General features: G+C 36.3%; 1 protein-coding gene across 3 annotated transcripts in view; it reads right to left on the bottom strand.

The window, feature by feature from the left end:
* The window catches only part of TBC1D5 (TBC1 domain family member 5), a 328,348-nt gene that overhangs the window by 255,817 nt on the left and 46,329 nt on the right, over window positions 1-26,202 (bottom strand). The window contains exon 3 of one of the 3 annotated variants that reach the window (XM_069772143.1): window positions 4,443-4,597. The exons of the other annotated variants lie outside the window; for them this stretch is intronic. The gene's annotated coding sequence lies outside the window, so the exon portion shown is untranslated. The remainder of the gene's footprint in view (window positions 1-4,442; window positions 4,598-26,202) is intronic. 3 annotated transcript variants of the gene reach the window in all.

Raw genomic sequence — 26,202 nt, 5'->3', positions numbered from 1 at the left:
CTGATTAGCATTTAGGATCATCTAAGTTAGCAGTTGTTTCTTACTGAAAAAAAACCCCACACATAAAAGTCTTCTGACCAGGTTCAAGTAATACCACTTGTTACCAGTGCGATGCTTCTGAAAAAGTTCGAAGGTCAACAAAATGCAGAAGAGCTGGCATATAATGAAAACTATGTAAGAAACATACATAATAGTAAGCAGGTGACAACAAAGGCAAGAAGTTACTGTCCTCAAGTAGAATCATAGACTGGTTTGGGTTGAAAAGGACGTCCAAAGATCACCTAGTTCCAACCCCCCTGCCATGGGCAGGGACACCTTCCACTAGCCCAGGTTGCTCAAAGCCGCATCCAGCCTGGCCTTGACCACTTCCAGGGATGGGGCAGCCACAGCCTCTCTGGGCAACCTGTTCCAGTGTCTCACCACCCTTACTGTAACGAATTTCTTCCTTATATCTCATCTAAATGCACCTTCTTCTAGTTTAAAACTAAAGGCCTAAATCCCTACAGGCCCTGGTAAAAAGCGTCTCCGACTTTCTTATAAGCCCCCTTTAAGTATTGAAAGGCAGCAGTAAGGTCTTCTTGAGTACTGGGATTTCCAACCAGCGAGGCTGGTTTCCTGGTTAAAATGAAAACAAACTATAAAGCAAGCACCAAGTACAATGAAAAAAGCTCTACCAGACCTGGCTGGGCTCTGTCCAAGGCCAGCTCAGCCTTCAGAGCCACAGTGCCCCAAATGTGGCTCAGGAGGCAAATGGGGCAGCCTGGCAGGGGACAGGGGCAAGGGAGATGCAGCGGACAAGGATCACTGCCAGAGGCCACTTGAACGAACAAGGATGTGAAGCAGTACCAATTTTGTCAAGTGGGGACCAGCTACATAAAGTGGATAAATCCTGACACGATACCTAGAGAGAAGAAAGGATGTCTGAAAAGAATGGGCTAGTAACACACAGTAGTGCTACTCCTCACCCGGAGGATCTAACAGTTACCTAAAATAAAGCTCTGGGAATTACTAGTCCTGAGGTGACATTATGTACCCTTGTGGGGAATTGATATAATTTCATTTTAGTGCTTTGCAAAATAACTCCCAATCAGGGACCTGTTCTTCCACCCTTTGAAGCTGCATGTCCTGCAAGTTTTGGTACATCTGAGAAAAAAGTCCTTAGCTCATGGATATCTATCTCTATAGCCGATCTCTGCAATACAGCCATAAATTAAACATAAGTGCATGGACCACCCACACTTTAGGAACAGCAATAACAGAAACATTGCAATGAATGTGTGTTGGGTTTTTTATTTTTTTAAGACTTAAAATGTTCTGCTCATACAGATGTGTGATGACCTCTATGAGCTGTGTAACAGTGTAACAAATGGGTAATTTAGTTGCTATACAAACCACAGATTATTGTAGTGTTTAAGAAAAGATGCCATCTGTAACATGATTGCAAGTCACCAGATAGTGCTTTTTAGACTGATAGTGAAGTTTATTTGAACTTAAAGGAAGTAACTGACAAATCATAAAATGCTGCTATTCTAGAGCCTGTAAGAAAATACATAAAATCACTTAAAGATTTCTTTTTAGAAAGTACTGCATTTCAAATTATAACCACTTTCTGCAGTATTTAATTATCTGAGATATTTCCTCTGAAAAATACAGTTCATGTTTCCTGATGTTTCATAACCCAGTTTATAAAATGGAGACTTTAGAGCCAGGCTAGAAGCCAACAAGTATCAACTATTTTATGGGATTTAATTACTCCTTAAGTCAAAGGAACTATGTATAAAGTTATACAGTACTTTGGTTTCCTTATGAATTATTTCAATAGTGAAACTTGTTTGACCAGTTTCATTATTATGTCAACATAAAAAAATCTGTAACACAAGAAATTGGGAAGTGTTAAGTAAAACTCCAATCTTGGAGAAGATTGGAATAATTTCAAACAAGGCGAAATACAGGAAAATAAATAACTGGCATTTAAAAATACTTTGTCTTCAAAGAAATTATTGGTCTTAAATATAGGCTTAACAAATTAGGAATAATAAGTAAAACACATGAAATGCACATTATCACTTTCCAGTCAAAGGATTCTTAACACGATTTAATTCAAAGTCTGAAAAATTTAAAGCATACCAGTCCTGAAACAACTGTGTCAAGCTTACTATGAAGCAAGCACATGGATACATAATTTTAAAACAATTGTACATGTGTCTGAAATACTAGGGCTCCTAAAAAACATCAATTGCAATGTTCTTTTCTAAAGCAATACTGATTGCTTTCCTTAATGAAATTTCTATTTTCTTGTTTTTCTAAGAAGAGCTGTAAGAGGCAAAACGGCCAAGGACAGAAGAGATTCACTGTTCAGCAAATGAGGGATAGGGAAAGAAAACACGTGTATTTTGGCAGTCTATTTTAATCATGAAGACAGAGCAGGCAATTTCATTTTTCTTTCTTCCCTTCTCATTTTCACCCAGCAGTCAACAAGAAGCAACAGATCTATTGATCTAATGATTTAATGCATACTACATTATTGCATGGGTAAGTAAAATCCAGAGATGAAATGGAAGGCAAAGAGCAGCAGCCACAGCTTTGAGTTTGCATCTCAAGTATCAAGACTTGCCCATAGCATGGTCTACCATTGAAGAAGCATAATTCCTACTTTGCAAATGAAAGGTATCTGGCCGGTTATGTGGAACCCCTGTTGCCTGAAGCTAGTCTTCTTCACTGGTCTGAATGCTGCCTCCAACACTTTGAGTGAGAGAGGAGGGAAGCATTACGCTACCGAATTTGGCTCACTCTGAACTCACCATGGGGTAGAAACCAACTTTGTCAAAAGCCTTAATAAATACTTAAAGAAAGATCTCTCCGGCTTGTTCATAAGTATGTAAATCTTGTCTTATATTAAGTGTACATTGAGCTAACCAGAATATTCAAAAGCTGCTATAGCAATTTTCAACAACAATTTTAACTACTTTTTGAAAGACACAAATTCTCTAGTAATAGGGAAAAAGCTATTTTTATTAGTTTTTCTAAGTAACAAAATAAAAAGACATTCCCAAAATTATGTAGATCAGTACAATGAGTTCATTATAATTATTTACTATAGCGTTATCATGTCATTTTTTAATTTCACAAAGTTGGATGCAATGACAAATGATTTTTATATAACCTATAATAAGCAGTCTAAACACTTGAAAATAGCGAAACTGTATAACTACACATGCACACACAAAAGCCACCAAAAGCACAAGTCTTTACATTTCAACTCTTTTTGACAGTTCCAAAATTCAGGCACACATCCAGAAGAACTTTCTGCCCCACGTCTGGTCAGTAAAGAAATTGAGGTTAACCTTTAATTTTTAATGTCACCTGCAGCCAGTGACTGCTTTTTCTAATGCAAGTGACAGATAAACAGCAAAACACTCCCAAGATGATACACAAAGCACCACACACCATAAGTGCATTTTTATTTTTATACCAACTCAATTTCTCAAATGGATAACCAATGTTCCTACTAATTTACATTAAGAATTGAGTGAAGCATGAAAATTGTTCTGATGCATAGGCTCTATTTCTTTAATGTACTGCATAGTGTTCTGTACTTTATTGCAACACTGGAAAAAACTAACTACACTTAAAAGGTACAAAAACTATACATACAAAACCATAAGCACATACATGTCTTAAAAAAATCACTTCAGAAAGGGTTTTAAATTATCCAGAGCAGTATGAAGGAAAAATAACTAAAGTCACTGATGGAAGTCAGTAAAATAAAAAAATTGTTCCTATTAAAATAAGTTTCCTGACCTTTAATCACTAGTACTTTAAATCTACGTTGCGAGGATTTCAACTTTTAAATTCCTTTATATAATTCAATAGTATCACCTTAACATTTGCAAGGTAATTCCAAGCTAAACAGAGGGAATATGACAAATTGAGGTAATATAATCTAGCTATTTAAGGCAAAATTGGCAAGTCTTTAACAGCAAACACTGTATCGTTACTAAACACTGCCATGTTGTTAATGTAAGGAGAGGTTTGAATTAAGACAATGAATTGGCCCTCCAGGTCGGGACTTAGGGCATATTATGGGAGAAAGCAAAGAAAAGCTCCCACTGACACTATGTTTCACCAGTTCTGTGGAAAGCAGACTTTAATACAGTCATTCGTCACTTTTAAAAACAAATACTACAGTTAATATTTTTCACTTGTCTTTCAAAATTTAACATAGTAAAGTGGGGAGAAAAGCACCTATGTTTGTAAAATAAGATTTTATTTTATTTTATTTTTTTGTTACAGAAAGGGTATTTAAAATGAGTTTTGGACAACTACAGGAAAGACATAACAAACACCATTTTTATATATGCTAAATGTATAACTATGACATTAATGAAAATGAGGCAAATTCAGTTTGTCTTTTAGAAAAAAACATAGAAAAAATAACTCACATAGTGGCAGGTGCTCAAACACAAAGGAGACAGTTGTCCTTAGAATGATATTCTCTGCACATTCAACAGTCAAGTAGCATTGGGATAAGGCCCAGACACAAGCAGCAACAAGGAAGCTGGAGTAGCAGTCCCGGTACCAGACTTCTGGAATTGACCTTTGGATGGAAAATAAAGATGCGTGATGAAAAAAAAATGCTAAAAACATTTTTATTTTTTTAATTTGACCTAAAGGGATTCAAGTGACCTAAGGCATTGGATTTCTTCTGGAAATTTCCATATAACAAAAAGTCAAGTGACCAAAACTAGTATTTTTTTTCAAGTCAAATAAGTATTTCACATAATCATGTAACAGGAGAGATAGAAACAACATGTAAGGTAAGTCCATGTGGTTCAATTTATTTTTAAGGTGACAATAGTGATAGAGAGACAACTCTTAACTACTTGAGCATTATAAAGACTTCTTCAGTATTAAAGCTGAAATTTATATCAACTTGCAAGTCTTGGCTATTTCTCAGCATTATTTTCAATTCCTTTCTTGTGACTGAGCTTCTTAAAAACATGTATTTTACAAATCTCAGTAACTTGATATTGTTAGAAGTATCTTCTAGAAAGTGGTTAATTCATTATTAATAAGACAAAAAAAATTTATACAGGGTTCAATAGCACACTACTGCTGGTTATAAACACATTAAAAATGTTCAAGGCTATGGTTCTAAGAAAAATTTAACAAATCAAATTCCAGCAACTGATCAGCCATCAATCTTTTAACTCCCTTTTAACTGTTCAAAAATGCACTTGTAAATCAAGAAAAAAAATCTTTTTTTAAAAAATCTCTCTTCAAAACATGTTTATGCAGAATTTTTCAACTACTGTGAGTTAAACTCTGTTCACATAATGATGGGATACGCTTATTTTAAAATAATTTTTCCTATTAAAACTATGCAAAGCTAGTAGTGTTGAATTGGAAGAAGCATCTTGCCTTTTTGAAAAGCTGGTACTTACTCTGTTTCTACAGTGTTTCCATCAGAAAACTTAAGAACACAACCATCTAGATACATTTTTAAAAAAAAGCCCTAGAAGACACTGGTTTTGCAGGTAAGTACCTGAATAGCTCCTGTAATCTGACCACTGTTGTCAAAACAAATTAAATCGCATTCAGAAATAAACTATGGAAAACATACTCACTTTGAAGGAATAAATTTAGGGATTTCTTTTTAAGAAATTAAATTAAATACAATTGTCTACATGTGAGTATATTAAACAGTTCCAAATAAATAGTGGGTTTGTTTTTTTTTAATTTGGATTAGCATCCTAGTTGCAATATAACAGCATATAAATGTATTTTTATTCTAGAGCATACTTTGAGTTATTAAGCCTGGCATTAAATTTTGTAACAAGATGTAATATATCTAATTCAAGAGGGCTTAGAGTATTCCTGTATTACTTATTAATATGTTAAGTGAATGTTTGGACAATTGATTTCAACTAGGTTTTGTGACTAAAATATGTGACAAAATACAATTTTCAAATTACATAGTCCATTTGTCATAACTACTGCTCTAACTTCTATAGGTGTTAACAAATTAAGCAAAAAAAGCCGCACTGACTAAATAAAGGATGGTAGCCAATTCAGGATTTAAAGCAACCATCAGCATCATTTGTATATAGCCATTAGCTAAGTATCTTTACTGCCTTTCCTTGCTGTTCTGCTTTCCTATTTCCTTCTTTTGCTTTTTATACCCTCCTTCCTGCATTTTCCCCTCAAACAAAGCCTGCAAATAAAGAATAGTGAATATGTATATTTGCAGAGGACTTACTACAGTGAAACCATAGTCTTGTACTGAAGTAAAAAAGAATAATAAGAAATGTATTCCTCAAGTATCACAAGTCAATTCAGTCACAGCTGGATCCAATCAGTGACTGGTTTGCTTAGAAAGATCAATGTATTTAACATACTAATCCTGTAAATTCTTACTGAAACAACAGAAACATTCCCAGCCAGTGGCTTAAATAATGTTTATGGAGCAAAAGAAATAGAAAATATTACTCTACATAAGTTCTGAAACAGAGGTGATGACAACATATTTCATACGAGTGCAGCACAATGATTTTGACATTATTCATACAGTTGTGATAATAGTTTGCATCAAGTTACACTGTAGAACGGTCTCTATCCCTGCATTGATGTTTTCTGAGTTATAAATGAGTCGAACTGAGTATGGAGAATGGGAAGAGCATGTCTCCCCATTTAAGCATTTGGACTACCTGAAATCAAAAGACAGACTTACTGTGAATATGAAGAAACTGTATGAGTGGAAATGAAAAAGATGAAGATACTAATAAGTTACTGAAATAATTTACAGAACAGAATATACAATTATGTTAAGATTTGTATAACATGACAGAAGATGTAAAGATTATTCTTCTTGAGAAGTAAGAAAGAAAGTAACTTGACTACATGAACTAGAGAGTACCAGTAAGCAGAACAGGAAAGAAACTGCCTGTATTTTAGCAAAAGTGATGACATCCTCATGTAGACTGCTCAATTCATCTGAAGGATCTGTATTAGACATTCTGGAACTTACATGGGGACTACATAAATCAATACCATGGCAAAGGCAGACCATCTGCCACACTTCTTGAACATTATTTACAGAAAATAGTCTTCAAAATATGAATAAAGAGGTTTCCTTACTTGTGTAGATGCCTGCATACCTACATAGGATGGAGGAAAGCAAGAGTTCGGTATCATACCATATGCTAGTAGAAGGTTCCTAACAACCAAAGTTACTCCAATGTTGAAGGTAGGTATCAGGAAGAAAATGCACATAATTTAACTTAAACTTCTAAATGGAAGTGTTTAGGAAAGCTACATTTTGCAGCTAACAAAATAGGCACAGTAGTACATATCCAAGGGAGTCTTTATGTTTCCCATGGTCCACTAGTCCTAAAACTATGCTCCTGCTTGGAAAATTGAGAACATGAAAACAACCCAATACTTTGCCACTTGTTCTCAGTAAGTCTTACTTCACTATCCTTTCAACATACATTAAACAAAAGCCAGTTAACGGGGCAGGGGAAGGGAAAGGGAGTGGAAACAAACAGAAACTAGCTTAATTTTGCTATTCTCTGTTCTTCTTCCCCCAATACTGTTTCCCTCAAAAAGAAATTATATAACTAAGAATAAATGTAGCAAATCATATAAATTACCTTGATATTTCACTATTTTAGTAAATACATTTGATTCTCTTCTCATCAAGATTCAATGGTGTTTCAAAGACCTATGTTGGATCTAAACCTAATGTCTTTCAATTGACATAAGTAAACTTTAGATTACGCTTTAATTTTGAATTGCCACGTATTACTTTTTTGATATCTGTCCATCATAATAATGTACCAGAATTGAAAACTAAAAATACTGAAACTGACATCAAGCTGTACTGAAAGTATTTCAGTAAGAACAATTCATTTAAAAACAGAACATGTGGCATGCTTAAAGGATGGAATTTTGTTACTGAATAGAGTCTAGGAATGTTCCACTTCTGCATTGCTTCTCAGGTATACATATGCACAAAAGAGCATTTTAAGATGCCAGAAGCTGAGTAAGATACTCACTTGTATAGGTCTATTAAATCTGTGAATGCAGGAGCTGCTGCATTTCACAGTCTATTATTTATATGACAGAATGAAGATCTGAAAACATGAAATATAGCCTTAAATTATTCACTTATTCTTTTTACAAAAGGAGAAACCGTCAATCTAACACTAAAAGACTTCAAGCATATTTCTAAAGGTTTCATGAAAATTGCCTTATTTATCAAAACTTTATCCCCTCCGTTTGTTCATTAAATACTGCAGCTTTGCATTAAGGTCAAGCAGTGTCAACCAATTACTGTTGTTGGAAAAGTCCTACTTCCTTAATACTCAAAGAAAGCATGGTATATAGTGAATTATTTTAATAGGCAAACTGAACACTGTTTACCCAAAGTACATTTCAACCATAAAAATGTATTTTAAGGGTTTCTATCAACAATCAATTATAGTACTATTTATTATCACAGCAGCATTAAGCATGATTCTTTGTCTGCTTAAATGCCAGCCTTAAAAAACAATACACATCTATTTTAGCATATTCAGCAATATTCTGTTCTTAGCTCATACTAAAGAAAAATAACAAAAATTAAGTGACCTATAAAGGAAACTGAAAGGTAAAAGATAAAACACTGAATATTAAAGAGACAATATCAATTGGTATAAACATTCTGGCTTCTGTCCTCATTCTCTATTGGTGGGCACAGGGGTTTGGCTCAAATGACAGACCTGAAAAAAAATCCACCCTGCTTTTGCCGCTCCTAATTTTATAGTTTTATTTTGGGTAAAATTCTCCATCTTGCAATATACAAGAACAGCTGAACAACAGATCAATGATGGATTTTAGGTGGTTATGTACAAATTTATTAAGAAATGGCTGAGAAAAGGCCACCCATGGGCCATCAAACCAAATACCAAAGCCAGTCATTCAGGATAAAAGGATTTCCATTATATACTTTGATGTAACAATTCAGAATAGAGTTCCCCTTGTCCTAATTCAATCTTTTCCCCAATCCATTTTAATGGCCTGTGGTTCAAAAGGCCAAATGATGATTTTGGTATGTAATCACCTCTATCTTTACACTTCACATAAGCAAAATATTGCATCTCATTTCCCTTTGGAACTGACCTGTTTACTCCCATTCCACCTAGTACATAAGATATGATGAAAGAACACTTAATTAATTTTCTGATGTTAACCTTTGAAATCTTACTGCGTATGAGGCCAACTGTGCCTTTCTGAAGTTACAAAACAGGCAAAACCAAAGAAAATTTCTTCTGCACATGCTGTCAGCTTGTCTCACTAGAATAAAGTTTTCATTCATGTCCTGTATCAGTGATCAATGAGACATACAATGATACAAGACACACATACCATTGCTACAAACAAGGAGAGGAAATAACATAACAAAAGGAATGAAAAAAACCCCTGAAACAAATCATGCTGAAAATTATGGAGGAAGAGAGATGTAACAGAGTAGGATCTACTATCTCATTATTTCTAAGAGATCAGAATAAAGAAAATCAAAAGAAGTAGAAAAGAAAAAAAAAAACAAAACAAACAAAAAACCAAACCAAACTTAGAACAAGCCCTCTCCTGTCCCCCCACAAGTTCCAGTCTACCAGTGAAACCTGAAAAGATTTTAGAACCAATTATCGCACAACCAAATTTTAAGAAGAAGATATAAGAAGATAAAAAAAAAAAAAAAATAGATCCCCTTCAAACTCATCTGAATTAATTTACTGGAAGGTTGTTAACTGGCTTCATGGATGAAAGGTAAAAGTAGATGTGATACAAGCTTGAGATTAGAGAGATTTTAAACATATTCTGCATTGTTGTTGCCAATGTAACAAAACACTGTCCAGATATAATCACCACAAGCTGGACACAAAAATGATTGAAATCAGAGAGCAGTTGTTCTTGAAAAGAAATTTTCAACAGCAATATCAAACTGGGTATATATTTCAAATGGATCTCAGAGACTTCTGTTTAGATCTGTTTCTATGTGGTATTTTCATAACAATCCTAGTGACTCCAAGGCAGTGTGGTTATAAAATCAGCAGCTAATACAACACTGGGAGAAATTAGCAGCACCTCAGAGGACAGGATCTGATTTCCGAATGCTTTTGAAAAATGGGAGATATGGTCAGAAATCAAAAAAGACAAATCCAAAGTGCTACATTTAGAAAAGACGCATCACAGACATGAACACAAACTGGACCAGCAATTAAAACATTATGCAGGGAATCAATGGACAGAGAAGAATACAAATCAAAAGAGTAAATTTTGTGTTTTCTTTCAAAAAGACATCTCACTGAAGTAGGTTGGCACACGTGTTATATATGTGGGTGGGTGTGTGCACGCATGTATGCACATGCATGTGAAGAGCTGATAATTACTTTTTTCAATCTCTTGCTGTGCTTTATACAGTTTTGGACATCATAAAATGCCTATATTCTTAGAAAGATGTAGGCAAACTATGAAACGTCAGCAGGAGCGTGACTTCTAGGAGTGCGACTTCTAGGAGTGCTGGGGTATTTCACTCACTGAAGCTTCCCAAGAAAAGGTTTGATCAATGTGTTTGATCCTGCTGCAGGAAAGATTGAAAAAGATAGTAATCTGTGATCTTCCAGGCAATACATTTCTCCAATACCAGTCCACCTGCCACGGCCAACTACAGTAAGGGACTGAATAAAAAGGAAGGCTGCCTCTGTGCGTCTTCAACAGCATAAGCTCTCCCATTTACCTCCTATCTTCAGACTCCCATATTCAAAACCATCACATCAACTTCCCTGGCTATCAGGCAGGTGGAGGGGAGGTTATTACTCTGCATAGCTGCTTTTAAGTTTCCTTAACATGCGCCAATACTAGATTGAGCACAGCTGTGGGTAACTTTTCCTGTTTTATCATTCTTTGGCTAAAATTACCTAGCATTTCATGTAATAAAAAAAATCCATCACTGATCATTTTTATTTTCATGCTACATGTGTGCCCTTAAAAGGAGCATGAACAGCTTTGTGTACAAAAGCCTAATGCACAAATGATATAGATAAAGAAATTATATCCTGAATTGCACAACACAAAACCAAAGTGTTTTTAGGCGGTCTCCTTTCCCTGTGCTAGCTTCTTCAGCCACTTCATGAATAGCTCTTAATAATTCCTTATCTTACGTCCTGTAATAACAATTGAAAATTGTTTGCAAAATTAAAGTGGCATGCTAATCAACAGCTCTTCTGTGAATTGGAGAACAATCTTCAGCTTTATGGGACGTCACTTCAGTATAGTGGATCAAAAGAAATGGATCTTCTGTACTGATGAAACCATCCTTGTGAGGATAGAGAGAATAAGCTCTGCTTTTCTAGATCCATCAGCTCTACTGGATAACACTAGCCAGCAGTGGGAGATATGGAGGTGGGCTGTAAGATAAGGAACAAGCTAGAGGCAAGAAGAGCTGTTATAATTATAGCTGGGAACACAGAATTTGTTAAAGGAAGTCTACTGTATAATTACATTTGAAAATTTAGCAAGATGCCCAGAGGCTGGCTTGCAGCTGTCAGGAACTGGTAATGCTAGAGTTCTGCTCAGGAGGCAGCAACTACTCCAGCTAAGCACACCTCCCTGTAGTTGAGCCGACTTTGATAAGGCAAAGGAATGACTTCAGCTAAAATTAGTAAGATTACACAACACATGAGATTATACCTATTCTCAGTAAAAAGTGTTCAGAGATTGGGCATTATTTTAAAGGAAATTAAATGTAAATCTGCTGGTTTTGATACTACATTAATTATATTTTTTGAATGAGTGATAAAGGTAGTATTTTTTGAATTGCATATTTTATTTATTAACAGTTAAAATTCAGATTTTTTTAAGATATTAATTAATAATCAAATTAGCCTCAGGTTAATATCGGTTTGCATACAAAGTCGTAGTTCTCACTTCAGTTTATCTGGCCCAATCAAATGAAAATGAATGAGTGAAATGCAGACAGAATGCAAAGATTAAAAAAAAAATAAAAATCTGTGTATCTGTTTCTTCCTTGGATTTAGAGCTGAAGTGATGTTGCTACTGAGAAAAAAAACCAGTAAACTACAAACACTTATCCAAAGTGGTAACCTGCAAACAAACTGAAGTATGAAATATGATTAAGCCATTTTGGGAAAAAAGGTAGAATTAAACAATTGAAAAAAATTGCTCATTTTATATGAATTTAATGATTCTACTTAAAAAAAGTATATTCTGCTAATTCAAATGTTAGCAAATTAAGTGCTGAGCATATTGGAAATTATCACCAACCATAAGTATTACTGGTGTTTATTTAAAACACATCCAGATAAAGAATTGAGCAAGAATCATAATACAGTCATAAATTTGATCATATTTGGAATTTTGGCAGAATTCAAAATTATGTCATCATATTATCATCACAAGAAAATAAAAAGCTCTAGAAGACAGAACAGAGACTGCAAGCCTAAAACAAAACTTTAGAGTAGAATTATTTCTAAATGCTAATTCCTCCTCTTATTTCAGACAAAGTTTTATAAGAAATTTAAGTATATATGTCTACTTGGCATTATGGACTGTAAGGAGATAAAACCGAGGGTTACTTCACCTTTAATTAAAGGAGCTACTGCTTCCATTTTGAAAAGGTGAAGATTGAAGAAAGTGCTTAAATCCTCAAATAATGTCTAAGTGCTGAAATTGTCAGTACAGGTAGCACATCAACTGCTCCATATTTGCTCCATCAGCCTAAAGATATTCTTGTTTGATGCCTCATTACTATAATCAGTTAAAATACTAGAGTTGTCTTTTCTACAGAAAGGTAGAAATATTTTCTAAGTATCATAAGCTTTGCTCACTTAGAAAAATGTTCTCAACTTAAGACTGAATAAAAGGTTCCTTTCTGTGCGTCAAGTCTGGCTTTTGCTCAGTGTCAGCAGGACTGTAACAGGACTGCTTTTTGCTATCTACAACATTTCTTTTGAAGAGGGGGGAGGAAAAAAACCTAAGAAATCAGCTATTTTACACAAATTTCTCTCCTCTAATTTTTCTTTATATGGACATTTGAACATATACGATCATTCCAACAAAAGAGGGGCACCTGTTGAACATACAAAGTTTCAGTTTTGTTTGACTTTTAAAGATAATCAATCTTTACAATTTCATTTATTTCTTTGCTTTCATTTTGAAAGTAAAATACAGTGACTTGAAAAAGTCAAGTCTTTGAAAGACATACAAATTAAACGTAAGTACCTTGTTTAAAAAGAGAAATTAAAATTAATTTTGAAAGAAACTTCAGGAGCTCAATACTGATTTCAGACAGTGACATAGGTTTTATTCAAATATGATTTTTTCAGGACTGTCTGTCTAACTTCACATATTCTGAGCCTTGGTCAATTCTGGTTGCACAGATATTGCAAATGTAAAACAACAGTGTCAGGCTTCATATTGATTTCTTCTACTTCAAGCATAATAGTTTCCTATGTTGACTTCTGTCATATTCATCTATATTACACCATATAATGCAGTTTTAAGGACTGCAATGATCCATCCAGGAATGTACAGAGAACTCAGTCTTTCATCTAAAATATTACTGTAGAAGAACAAAGGCATTTTCATGAAACAGTTAACTTTATGTATCAACAATTCCACAGTAAAATACCGGAAAGCATACTCCATTAAATTGCTGAGAGTTGCATGTTCTTCTATTGCTCTGGACAAAGAAAAGCCTTTAAACTTCTTAATATTGATTTTGAAAGAAAAATAATGTCTTATATGGAATTTTTCTGTAGATTCTAATATGTAAGCACAGAAATCTATAAATCTAGGGGGCACTTTTACCTTTATTTTAATACACAAAAAAACCCCAAACATAAAAACAAAACAGAAGAAAGAAAAGTCAAAATTACCTTCCTTGCTAGTACATAAGGCAAAATAAACACTGCTCACATTTGTAGAAAACGCACTCTTCCCAAGAACCTTTTAAGCAAAAAGCTTTGTATGGAAATAAAATTTTCTAATACAATTGACAAGTGCTAGTTCCTCAACTGCCAAAAAATGAATGAAATCTGGCTGTGGTTCCAAGTAGCTCTACTTCTGCAACATGATACTTCTATCATCACAAGTGTGGCGTGTATTCAGTACAGTTTTAACACACAGGGATGTACAATACCACACCTTGAATGATGAGTGCTGAAGACCAGTCCCACTAAAGCTCAAAGGCTGTGAATCAAAAGACAGCTTGCTGTATCTCTGCCAAAACTTGTTTTGACTCTGCGCATATCTGTACACATACATAAGGGACTATCCTGTCTTTTAGATTGTAACTATCCTGAAAAAGAATATTTGCCAGTTTTACATTTTAGGCAAGGAGTTATGACTTCTGTTACTCTTATCACCACAGGTATCCATAACATACGATAATTTGTGTTTTCACCCTCTCTTACTAGCACGTCTCTATGTATCTATCCACTGAAACCAGCAATTTTCAAAAAAGTTGTGTAGCACAACACAACTAGATAAGACATTAAGTCAGCATTTAGTAGAATTTTAAGATGTATGACCATTTTTATGAGATTTAGGTTATGCATCCACATGAAGGCATACTTTAACATAATGGTAGTTACAATGGGAAGAAAATAGCCTACTGTTTCTAAAATCGCTTTCAAATATTTTAAATAGTTGCCTCTATTCTTTTCCTCATAAAATAGCGATGTCAAAGAACATCTAAAAATTCCTAAATTAAGGAAAGAAAACCAAGAATGCACATTATCTATAAAGTAGTAATAGGCAGAGACAACTTCACTAGGCTGTGACATATGACATCTGCTAGACTATTATCATAATAAATGGGAAAAGTAGGTGAGATTCTGTCAACAGCAAGGTATGAAGAAATGTATCTTCAACAGAATGACAAACATATCTGTCTTTAACAAACATAGGTCAAACTGAAATTCAAGTAGCTATGAGATAAATATTTTCACTTTATTTAATCCCCTTTTCTTCTTGATTTTAACAATTTCACTGAAGCATAATGTCTTCATTTATCAGAGATATGTATTTATGTAATTCAATTTCTTTTAGTGAGGATAAATTAAACTTGCTAATAATCAATGACTAAAAACTCACAAGAAACAGACTGTTACTTTTTCACACTTCTACAAATCATTTTAACTATGTAAAATAGTCACTTACGTTGTCACACAAGTCTACAAATACTATACATCGATCTGTGATTCCTATTGGTATACCCCATGCGGGTATCACACAGGTGTTGAAATAGCTTCAGCTCTGCAGTTGACCAGCTGAATGGTAAAACCACTGATCTCCTGGGGATCATACTAAGTATTTGATGGTATGTGCAAGGCACAAGAAAAATTATCTCATAACAGAGAAACGAGGGAAACAGTGACCTTCTGAAAGTAGGTCATGTTCCCACAACTCATGTTTCTTATGGTTCATTTTGCTCCATGTTTTATTTTTCAATTTCAGATGAGAACAAATCAAAAGAAACACCATAAAATTCTCATTCTGTGGAGACTGAAAATTGTCATTGGGTGCTTCAAAAATGTTAGAACATTGTCTTTTTATTTGTGACTAAAGGCAAGGCCTAATTTATATTTAGTCCTTTGAAAACTAGATATATACCTGCAAAGTAACATATACCAGATTATAACAATTTTCTGCATGTAAAAAAGTAGCAGAAGTTTGAAAGTCACCAAGTGAACAGTGGAGTCACAATGCAATGATGGGTTTTTGTAAGAGTCACATGGAAGAATTCAGGAAAGAGGGATTTATTTTTTTTACTTGTTTTTGACATGAAAACTTACTTGGAAAAGCAAATTCCCCAGAGGTACTGAAACATAAAATTTTGAAAGGAATATGGTGGGAAAAAAGGTGGAATATTAGTATCACTGTGTTCCTAGATATCTGTTTGCTTGATGCCTTGTTAAGTCTGGGGGTCTTTCCAAAACTGTACTAGTAAAGACAGTCTGTATGATGGTATTTACCTTTAAATAGCTTTCAAGAAATTAATGAGTGATTTGATCACGTATTTTCAGACTTTGGTAGAAGCTGATAGCATTAAGATATCAGAGAGACTGATTGGCAATTGGGTCTCTAGCTCACGTGTACTCTCACTTCATAACTATTGTCTCTCGCAACACATAAATGAGGCTGCTTGAAGTGTAAGGAAGGAAACCACAACAATGTTGCCATTTTGATACACTCTAATAAATCCATGACACATTTTAATGCTGATTTAAGGTGATCTAACAGAAGACTTGCCCGAATAGATATCCATTTTGGCCCTGTCACTGCCTTCCTTCAGAAGATAAGTTTCTGCTGTGAACCAACTTGTGTGCAACCCCTCCCTCTTCTCCCATTCACTGACAAAAAGAGCTTGGAAACATAAACCTGTTCTAAACTATTTCAAGCATAAGAAGATGGAGCATGAAGAAAGACTGAGTAAGGCAGCTAATATGTCCCAAGATATTTAAGGAAAAGTGGAGATTTCCTTTTACAGGGGTTGAATGGCTAACCCATATTCTATGGTTGCAATTCTGTTCTCATATCAATTTTATTGTGTTTAAATCAACTATCAGAAGCATCTGGAATGTAAGATAAATAACTACCTGCTTTTTCTTTAACACTAATCTAAATGAATGCATAAAGACTTGCACAAGAATTTAATAAAGGAGGACGGGGAGATCTAATGCTGGATGAAGTTGGGGTGGGGATGATGTCAGTGAATTAGGGCCCAGATTCCACTCTCGATGGTAGGTATTGACACCCATTCTTCAAAAAGTTAGGCAAGTCACTTCGTGCTGGAAGCGGTGAGAATAGCATTTCTACTTCAGAAGTTCTACTTCCCTTTCTGTAGTATAGCACAGTTGCAGTAGGAAAAGTAGGTTATAAATGGACTTAACACAGTGCTCTACCTGTTTACTGGACTGAACTTGGGTAAGTGTTTACTGCTCTTCCACTTAGCAACAAAAGAGGAGAAAAAAGAATAAACAAAATACAACAATCCTGCTAGACAGTAAGTATTGATAGCTGGATGATCACAATTTCAGTTCATAACAACTCTGTTGTTTCTGTTTTGAAATTTGTTTATGCCCAAAACTGAAATAAGAAGATTATCTACTGAACGTTACTATCAACATATATGGCTGCATAACACTTCATAACTTGGTTACTAAAAGTTTTAACTAAGACATCCAGGTTTAACTCACTGTTCTGTCTGACTCAGAGCACAGTTTTGCAACCTGAATCAGTCCACATAAAGAAGAAAGATTTGCCCATAGTACCTTTCCAAAACAACACAGTAGCTGTATGGGGGCAGGATCTTCCTTCCTCTCTTAAAACTTTTCCATAGATGCTTTCTGGAAAGAGACATGTCTTTGCACATTTCAGTAAAATTACCCTTCAGCAAACACGTATTGCCCATCAACTCTACTAGAAGCTGCAATGAAACTGGAATAGCTTCGCATAACCTGATAAAGATATGCTTCTGACTTCATCATGTTTCTCAGCAGCAGAAGCAGCAAACTTCTGATGTTGAAGGCAAGGAATCTGTCAGTCCACATCAGTGGTTTTTGGTGAAGTTTCTTTAATAGATTTAGCAGGAGCATGGATAAAGATGAACCACAGAAAAAAAGAAAAGCCACAAGTAAAAGAAAATAGACATGTTTTGTAAGTTTTCAACATTCAGCTGAAGTTGTCAGTGATTCCAATTCAATGTTTCAGGTGGGCAGTACTAAAGGGCAAGACTTTTTAAGGCTGAGAAATGCTTTAGGAGACAATATGCTCAAAGCTTCAGACTTTGATCTTGCTGGTAACACCACCTTTGCCTTTTCAAGCACATCTACTCAAGTTAGAGAGCATTTCACAAATCATGTCTTAACAGAAAAACTGCATCTATCTGCTACCCTAATCTGACTATCTTTAATAACAGAACTCACATTCAAAACAGCAGTTATACTGAGGAAGATTTTAAAATAAAAACTATAATTAAATACAGCTGACTTTGGAGAACTGAAAAATAAGAAAAGTCACAATCATTAGCTGTTGCAGATACAAGAGAAACTAAAATAAGGTACAGAAGTTAAATGAATGGGATATGGTATATTTCAATATATTTCATGTGTTCTTTTTCATTTTCTAATCCAAATACAAAAACAGGTTTCTCAGACTTCATCGACAGAAATTATCTAGAATTATGAAAACATTATTACTTTATAAATAAAAATATAATCCAATCATCAATGCTAGAAAGCATCAATTTAAACTCATTTACTTTCAGACAAGAAACAAACGACCATATTTCTTAATTCCTTAATGTAAACTTACAATTGATAAGGTAAACTTGAAGAACCTGGAAATTCAATCACAGTAATCTAAATGACCAGCTAATAGCCAAAAAAATAATAGATCTAGTGCAGATTTTACTCTGTGGCATAAAGTTGTTGACAATACATTCCTCAATAAAGAAAAATTGAATTATAGCCTTAGGGTGGTTTAATTTGGTACAAATTTTGAATAATGTTATATACATTTCCAAAGCAGATGCTAAGAGACTCTACAAGGACACTCAGCTCAATCAGAAGCCAGATTAAAGTTCCATCTGGAATGAAACAGTTCCACAGCTCTATTACAATTAGCAGAGTCACCAATGTCAGACTCAAAAGTTGGGCAATGTGAAACTCTCTCTTCAAAATACAGCTATTAGCCCAGAAACCAAACAAGTAGTTCACACATCTTTCAAACAGAACTCTTTAAGCAATCACAAACTTGTGCTTTTGTAGCTAGGATGAAACCTCTCATCCGTATTATTATGGTCATATGAATCATGAAGACTATCCAGACACAATGATTTTGTATCACCTTTCCCACTGCATGCATGTAGCATTAAAAATCACATGTGTGCAAGTAGCTGCAATACTCTAAGTATCAGCAGGCTAAGAATAGTACAGAAGCTATTTGTATGAAATAAAATTCAAGATTGATTTTGAATTACCCTGATCTTTGCCTTCCCAATTCCCAGACTTTTTGTTATGAACCAAAGCATTTTCCCAACATGTCGTGCTGAAGAACTGCACCCTGAAGTGATCCATCTTTAGACAAAATAAGAACAGAATTACCTATGAAATCTAATGGCTGAAAGTCAAAGCCTAATTCTTCAGCCAAATATGCAGTATAACAGTATTTTCCTAGATAGAAGCAAAAACCAAATTTCAACTCAAGTTTACTAGAAGAAAGCATCCTTTCAAAGCACAATTCAGCAAACAGTAGTGCTGATACATAGACAGTTAACAAACACATTCAAGACAGAAAACCAAAATATGCCACATGCCTTAAATTTACTATTTTACCATTTAAATAAATGATGCATCACACAAATAAGCAAGCCTGAATGCAGAAGTTAGAAATCAAATGCCCACATCTTGCATTTCTTTTCCCCCAAATAAATCCACAATGGATAAGTAGCAACGCAGACTTTGAAAAAATTACATCTCATTACACACATTTTCATCAAGAAAAGACTCGGTTAAAGAGCATATTTATGTTTTTTCCAGTTGCTGGTTACATTAATCAGCCTGATTTCTATTATGAAATAGTAAGCTGCTAGGTCTGAAAATATCTACAATGTTAATATCCGGATAAGAGCAAAGTGAAGAAAGAGATTAACTGTAGCCACTGTCCAGTTAGCAGCCTATACTGTTCTGTAATGAAGAAGTAAACTTCAACTTCCAAAAAACCCAGTAATAGTCACAATGTTATATTCAGTACCTTTAATTAGTGTTCAAATACTATCCAATAATCTCCGTATCTGAAATCTAATCTTCTAAATCTTTAGAGAGAAAAATTGACAATCTGGAGCAACAATGCGACTTTGTCCTTAAGTCTGACTCTGTTATTTCTGAAAATAGCCCATCTATTGCAGCAGGATAGAGGCATTTAGAAGAAACAAACAGGAAAGTCTGGTGGAAATTTAAATAGAGAAGCAAGATGTCAAAACTAAGATCACTGCAACCCAATCAGTGCCTTTGACAGAACATTGCCTTTTTTAAGGCAGTGGTCAAAAAGTGTCCATGGCTGCTAGTTACACCGGACAGGGCCAACGGCATCCACAAACTCCAGTATTGATGAAACCATGAAATGATCACTGTATTTCAGTTCCACACATGAACACAGCAGCCCATCAAAACAGCCACCTTCCCTATTAGTTAACGCAGGTTTTCTGAAAGATTAAAAAATAAAATAGCACCCCAAAATTAAAATGTTAATTGACAGAAAGCAAAGTATTGTAATTGAAACATGTCTCAAAGCCTGGGCTGGGGCCACACCACAAGCCTAGGGAGTCTTTCCAACAGTGTCCAGGAAAGTATCAAATTCTTCCTCAAAGAAACATCCATGATGGTAACTGATTATTCATGACAGAGAAATGTTTGGATAGCATGGGTCCTGGTAACCATCTAACTGCAGTTGATACAGAGTGAAGCACAGGCCTTAGCAGGTTTCTCCAAGAATTATCTTTCTCAGTGTTGAGTACATAAAAGCATTATCAAGATGAGGCACATATATAAGGCTTTTGCAACAATAAAGAACTATTTAGCTCATTTCCACAAGTAATAATCATCCACCCTTTTAATCTTCAGCATGTTTTTTTTTTATGAAGGTCTGGACTGCAATGTAAAGTTTTCCCAATTTAATCCATGATCTGTGACTCTTGTGGCAGAGTTATCAACTTGCATAGCTTTAGACAGAAATAGTGCAGGAAATGATTAATCTTTCCTTCCTCATTCAAACATTCAGTAAACTAAGAGTGAGCAATCGTAACCAACAGTAGTTTACTCCTTGGTATCACATTACTTGTCCCTAAGCAAGTCATGAAATGACTTGACAAAGGCCAACTACAAGCTTATTTAGCTTCAGACCAAGCAAGGGACTGGAAGCACTTAGCAGCATCTCTGATCTCTTTGTCAATGAAGAGAAAAAATATTAATTTCCACTATTCTGTATATCTCAACAGCTCTTGACCATTGATGAACTTTCACCTACTTTAAAAGATGTGACACAAGTCCTGGTTACTGAATTAAAATTATTTGAGTTATTCTGGTAGAAAATTTCACACGATTCCCAGTAGTCCCTTGCCTGTGAAATTTCTGAAGTATCATTTCTTTTTCTGCTCCTTCTCAAGATCTACATGCAGCTGTTCTGAGACTTGATAAATGACACAAGCATAGGATTAACAGTGTACCAATACACCATTCCAACTGCCTCCTGTGGTCATGTCACCACCTTAAAGCACTTGGAGAAAACCACCTCATGGATAAACAGCTGGCTGATGTTGAACCCAGTGAAGAGACTGGATAGGGGATGGTCAAAAGAAAACAACTGAAAACTAATTCCGTAGAATTTTCTTTTTAATCAACAATTGGCCAATCTACTCCGTAGCTTAGCAACACTCTTACATTCTCTGTAGATGTTAACCTAGTATTTGGCAGCATCTGCAGAAAAAACACTTATCACCTCTTCTGTTAGCTGGAAAACTCTACTCCATTCTAGCAATGACTAAAAGTTATTCAATTATTCATATCTTCATCATCGCTCAGCTGCAGCATATTTCAAGATCAAGGCATAAAATTCTGGTTTTGAGCTCTCTTTTCTGTGCACTTGCTTGATTTCAGTTTAAACAACTACCCAAAGTTCCATGGGGAAGAAAATTCCCTATGATTAGAAAGACAAAACTCTTTCACATGAAGAACAGAACTTTCTTGGATGTTGGTCCAAGACCACAAAAAACATTCCCAGCAGGTAACAATGACCACCATCATCAACTCCAAGTCCAAAGGGCTTTTCTTCCTCTTGCTAACTTACACATCAAAATGTTTTTAAGACACTTATTTAATACAAAACAAGACTCTATTTTGCTAACACTTCTTCCCTTGGAAGACACTGATAGAACACAGCACTTACTGCACCACTGGAGCATTGCCCAACACCACGGTCTGGAAGATAGCATCCGACCTCAGCAGGGAGGCAAGATCCCAGTCCACCTCAGTATTATAACTGCCTGCCAACAGTTGCCATGCTCCTACTACCTTCCCTACTATTACTAGTGGAAGTTTACCCCTCTTTTTACACCATGCACTTCACACTGTCATTCCAAAAGCAGCCAACCCTAAAAAGCCGACAAACACCTTCACATATGAATCACTTTTCGTTGGCAAGTATCTTTGCTGTGCTTAATGGATACCTACTTTAAATGACAAAAACAAGACAGATCTAAAATCTGGTCTAATGTAGAAGACGAGGTTTTATCTTACTTTTTTTTCTATTCAGTTCTATCTTCTTCTGTGTTCCATAGCTTGTTAGCCAAAATTGTTTTGAACAGATGACTGCACTGTATACAGTGTATTTCTCCTACCTCTTAAGGCAGAAATATAATAAAGAACTCCAGTAAATTACATGTGTGACCTCCCATGCTTCAATCAAGGTTAGCTGTCCTCGGGATTTTTTTCCAGATATACTCCTACCACAACTCTTAAAATAGTTTCCAATAATTAGCCTATAAGTGATGTAAGGCTTACTAACTCTATAATTTATCCCTATTTTCAACAGCAGAGAAAAAAGAATTCAATATTTGGGAATAGCTCCTAAAATTAACTTAATTGGAAAAGAAAGTGCACTACTTAAATATTTATAGAAGTGATAAACTGTCTTTAAATCAATATTTTAATCACTGTATGCAGTCTAGTTCAACAAATCAACGTATGTCTTCACCAGCAATCTGGAATTCACACTCTTCTTTTTTAAGGAAAACAGGGATAATGTTCTTTACTTTATAGTTTGCCTTTAGCACCCAAATTACCTTGACCGCATTATTCCATTCTGCAGTACGCAAAGACACATCACTGATTCTTTGTTGGAGGAAAGCTCTTCTATGTCACCCTTTTTTCTGGAAATGCATGTAAGATCATTAAAAAGCAATCCTACTGAGACAGAATCATAGAATTATTTAAGTTGGAAAAGACCTTTAAGATCATCAAGTCCAACTATAAACCTCACACTGCCAAATCCATCACTAAACCATGTCCTTGAGTGCCACATCTACACATCTTTTAAATACCCCCAGGGATGGTGACTCCACCACTTCCCTGGGCAGCCTGTTTGAATGCTTGACAACAGTTTCAGCGAAGAAATTTTTCTTAATACCCAACCTAAACCTCGCCTGGCACAACTTGAGGCCGTTTCCTGTTGTCCTATCGCTTGTTACTTGGGAGACTGACACCCAACTCGCTACAACCTCCTTTCAAGCAGCTGTTGACAGCAATAAGGTCTCCCCTCAGCATCCTTTTCTCCAGGCTAAACAACCCCAGTTCCTTCAGCCGCTCCTCACAGAGCTTGTGCTCTAGACCCTTCACCAGCTTTGTTGCTCTTCTTTGGAGATGCTCCAGCACCTCAATGTCTTTCTTGCAGTGATGGGCCCAAAACTGAACACAGTATTCAAGGTGCGTCCTCACCAGTGCCGAGTACAGGGGGACAATCGCTTCCCTAGTCCTGCTGGCCACACTATTTCTGATACAAGCCGGGATGCTATTGGCCTTCTTGGCCACCTGGGCACACTGCTGGCTCATACTCAGCTGTCAACTAACACCCCCAGGTCCTTTCCCACAGGGCAGCTTTCCAGCCACTCTTCCCCAAGCCTGTAGCAGTGCATGGGGTTGTTGTGACCCAAGTGCAGGACCTGGCACTTGCCCTTGTTGAACCTCTTACAATTGGCTGCAGCCCATTGATCCAGCCTGGCCAGATCCCTCTGTAGAAACTTTCTACCCTCAAGCAGATCAACACTCCTGCCCAACTTGGTGTCATCTGCAAACTCACTGAGGGTGCACTTGATCCCCTCATCCAAGTCATTGATGAAGATATTAACCAGAACTGGCCCCAGTACTGAGCCCTGGGGAACACCACTTGTGACTGGTCGCCAACTGGATTTAACTCCATTCACCACAACTCTTTGGGCCCAGCCATCCAGCCAGTTTTTTACCTAGCCAAGAGTACACCTGTCCAAGCCATGAGCAGCCAGTTACTCCAGGAGAATGCTGTGGGAAATGGTGTCAAAGGCTTTATTAAAGTCCAAGCAGACAACATCTACAGCCTTTCCCCTCATCCACTAAGCAGTTCACCTTGTCATAGAAGATCAGGTTAGTCAAGCAGGACCTGCCTTTCATAAACCTATGCTGACTGGGCCTGATCACCTGGTTGTCTTGTACGTACCATGTGATGGCACTCAGGATGATCTGCTCCGTAACATTCCCTGGCACCGAGGTCAGACTGACAGGCCTGTAGTTCCCCAGATGCTCTTCTTGTAGATGGGTGTCACATTTGCTAACCTCCAGTCAACTGGGACCTCCCTGGTCAGCCAGGACTGCTGATAAATGATGGAAAGTGGCTTGGTGAGCACCTCCACCAGCTCCCTCAGTACCCTTGGGTGGATCCCATTTGGCCCCATAGATTTGTGTGTGTCTAAGTGGTGTAGCAGGTCGCTAACTATTATGGGGGCTTCATTCTGCTCCCTGTCCCAGTCTTCCAGCTCAGGGGGCTGGGTACTGTGAGAACAATTGGTCTTACAATTAAAGACTGAGGCAAAGAAGGCATTAAGTGCCTCAGCCTTTTCCTCAGCCTTTGTCACTATGTTTCCTCCCACATCCAATAAAGGATGGAGATTCTCCTTAGCCACTCCTTTTGTTGTGAAGGTATTTGTGGAAACATATTTTATTGTCTTTTATTGCAGTAGCCAACTTAAGTTCTAGTTGGGCTTTGGCCCTTCTAATTTTTTCCCTGCATAGCCTCACGACATCCTTGTAGTCCTCCCGAGTTGCCTGCCCCTTCTTTCAGAGGTCATAAACTCTTCTCTTTTTCCTGAGCTCCAGCCAAAGCTCTCCGTTCAGCCAGGCCAGTCTCCTTCCCTGTCAGCTCGTCTCTCAGCACACAGGGACGGCCTGCTCCTGCGTCTTCAAGATTTCCTTCCTGAAGAATGTCCAGCCTTCCTGGACTCCTCTGCCCTTCAGGACTGCCTCCCAAGGGACTCCGTCAGCCAGGCTCCTAAACAGGCCAAAGTCTGCCCTCTGGAAGTCCGAGGTAGCAGTTCTGCTGACCCCTCTCCTTACTTCTCCAAGAATCAAAAACTCTATCATTTTGTGATCACTATGCCTAAGATGGTCTGCAACCACCACATCATCCACAAGTCCTTCTCTGTTCACAAACAACAGGTCCAGTGGGGCACCCTCCCTAGTTGGTTCACTCACCACCTGTGTCAGGAAGTTATCTTCCACACACTCCAGGAACCTGCTAGACCCCGCTGTATTGTATTTCCAGCAGATATCTGGTAAGTTGAAGTCCCCCATGAGAAAAAGGCCTAGCAATTGTGAGTCTTCTCCCAGTTGCTTACAGAATATTTTGTCTGCCTCTTCATCCTGGATGATGCTCAGCGGAAGTCATAATGGACTTTCATAACATGAAGAATCTTTTAAAAGGTAAAATAACTGCAGCTTTGTAACAGTGAATAATAACAGTTTCACCTACACTGTGAACTTCATTGACAGAGTATTTATGTGGAAAACTTTGTCATGAAAAGATAAAATAGTGTGAAAGGTTTCCTTTCATTTCTTCTCCTGTTTAAGGAAACTCAGATAACTGACCCTATCTTTTCTCATCCCGAAGTCAAAAAGCCAAATGCCTTAGGCTAAAGACGTATAGATTTTGAAATATTTAAGGTAAATATTATTCCTTCTAAAATATATTTAAAATTAAAACTGAAATCATGGCAATCCATTTAGGGCATAAAATTATTTATGAAAATTAATTTAAATAAAAACAAAAACAAAAAGACATCAGTCTTTATGTGTTTGCTGCTGTAATCTCACACAACTGGAGAAAGGGAAAATTAAATGAAGTTAATAAGTGACATTTCCAAAACAAACAAAAGGAGCTATTTCTTCATAGAGTTAAAAGTCAAGCCATGGAACTCTTTGCTACAGGACATTAAAACTTTACAGAGGTTCAAAAAGTGATCACTTTTTTGGAGGAGAGAGAAAACCAGAGGGGGAAAAAAAAAACCAAACAAAAAACCCCAATACAGCTGAAAGTTGCTAGATAAAAAGACAC

Source organism: Haliaeetus albicilla, chromosome 2 (assembly GCF_947461875.1).
Source record: "Haliaeetus albicilla chromosome 2, bHalAlb1.1, whole genome shotgun sequence".
Classification (NCBI taxonomy): Eukaryota; Metazoa; Chordata; class Aves; order Accipitriformes; family Accipitridae; genus Haliaeetus; species Haliaeetus albicilla.
This window is presented reverse-complemented; position numbering and strand designations above follow the sequence as displayed.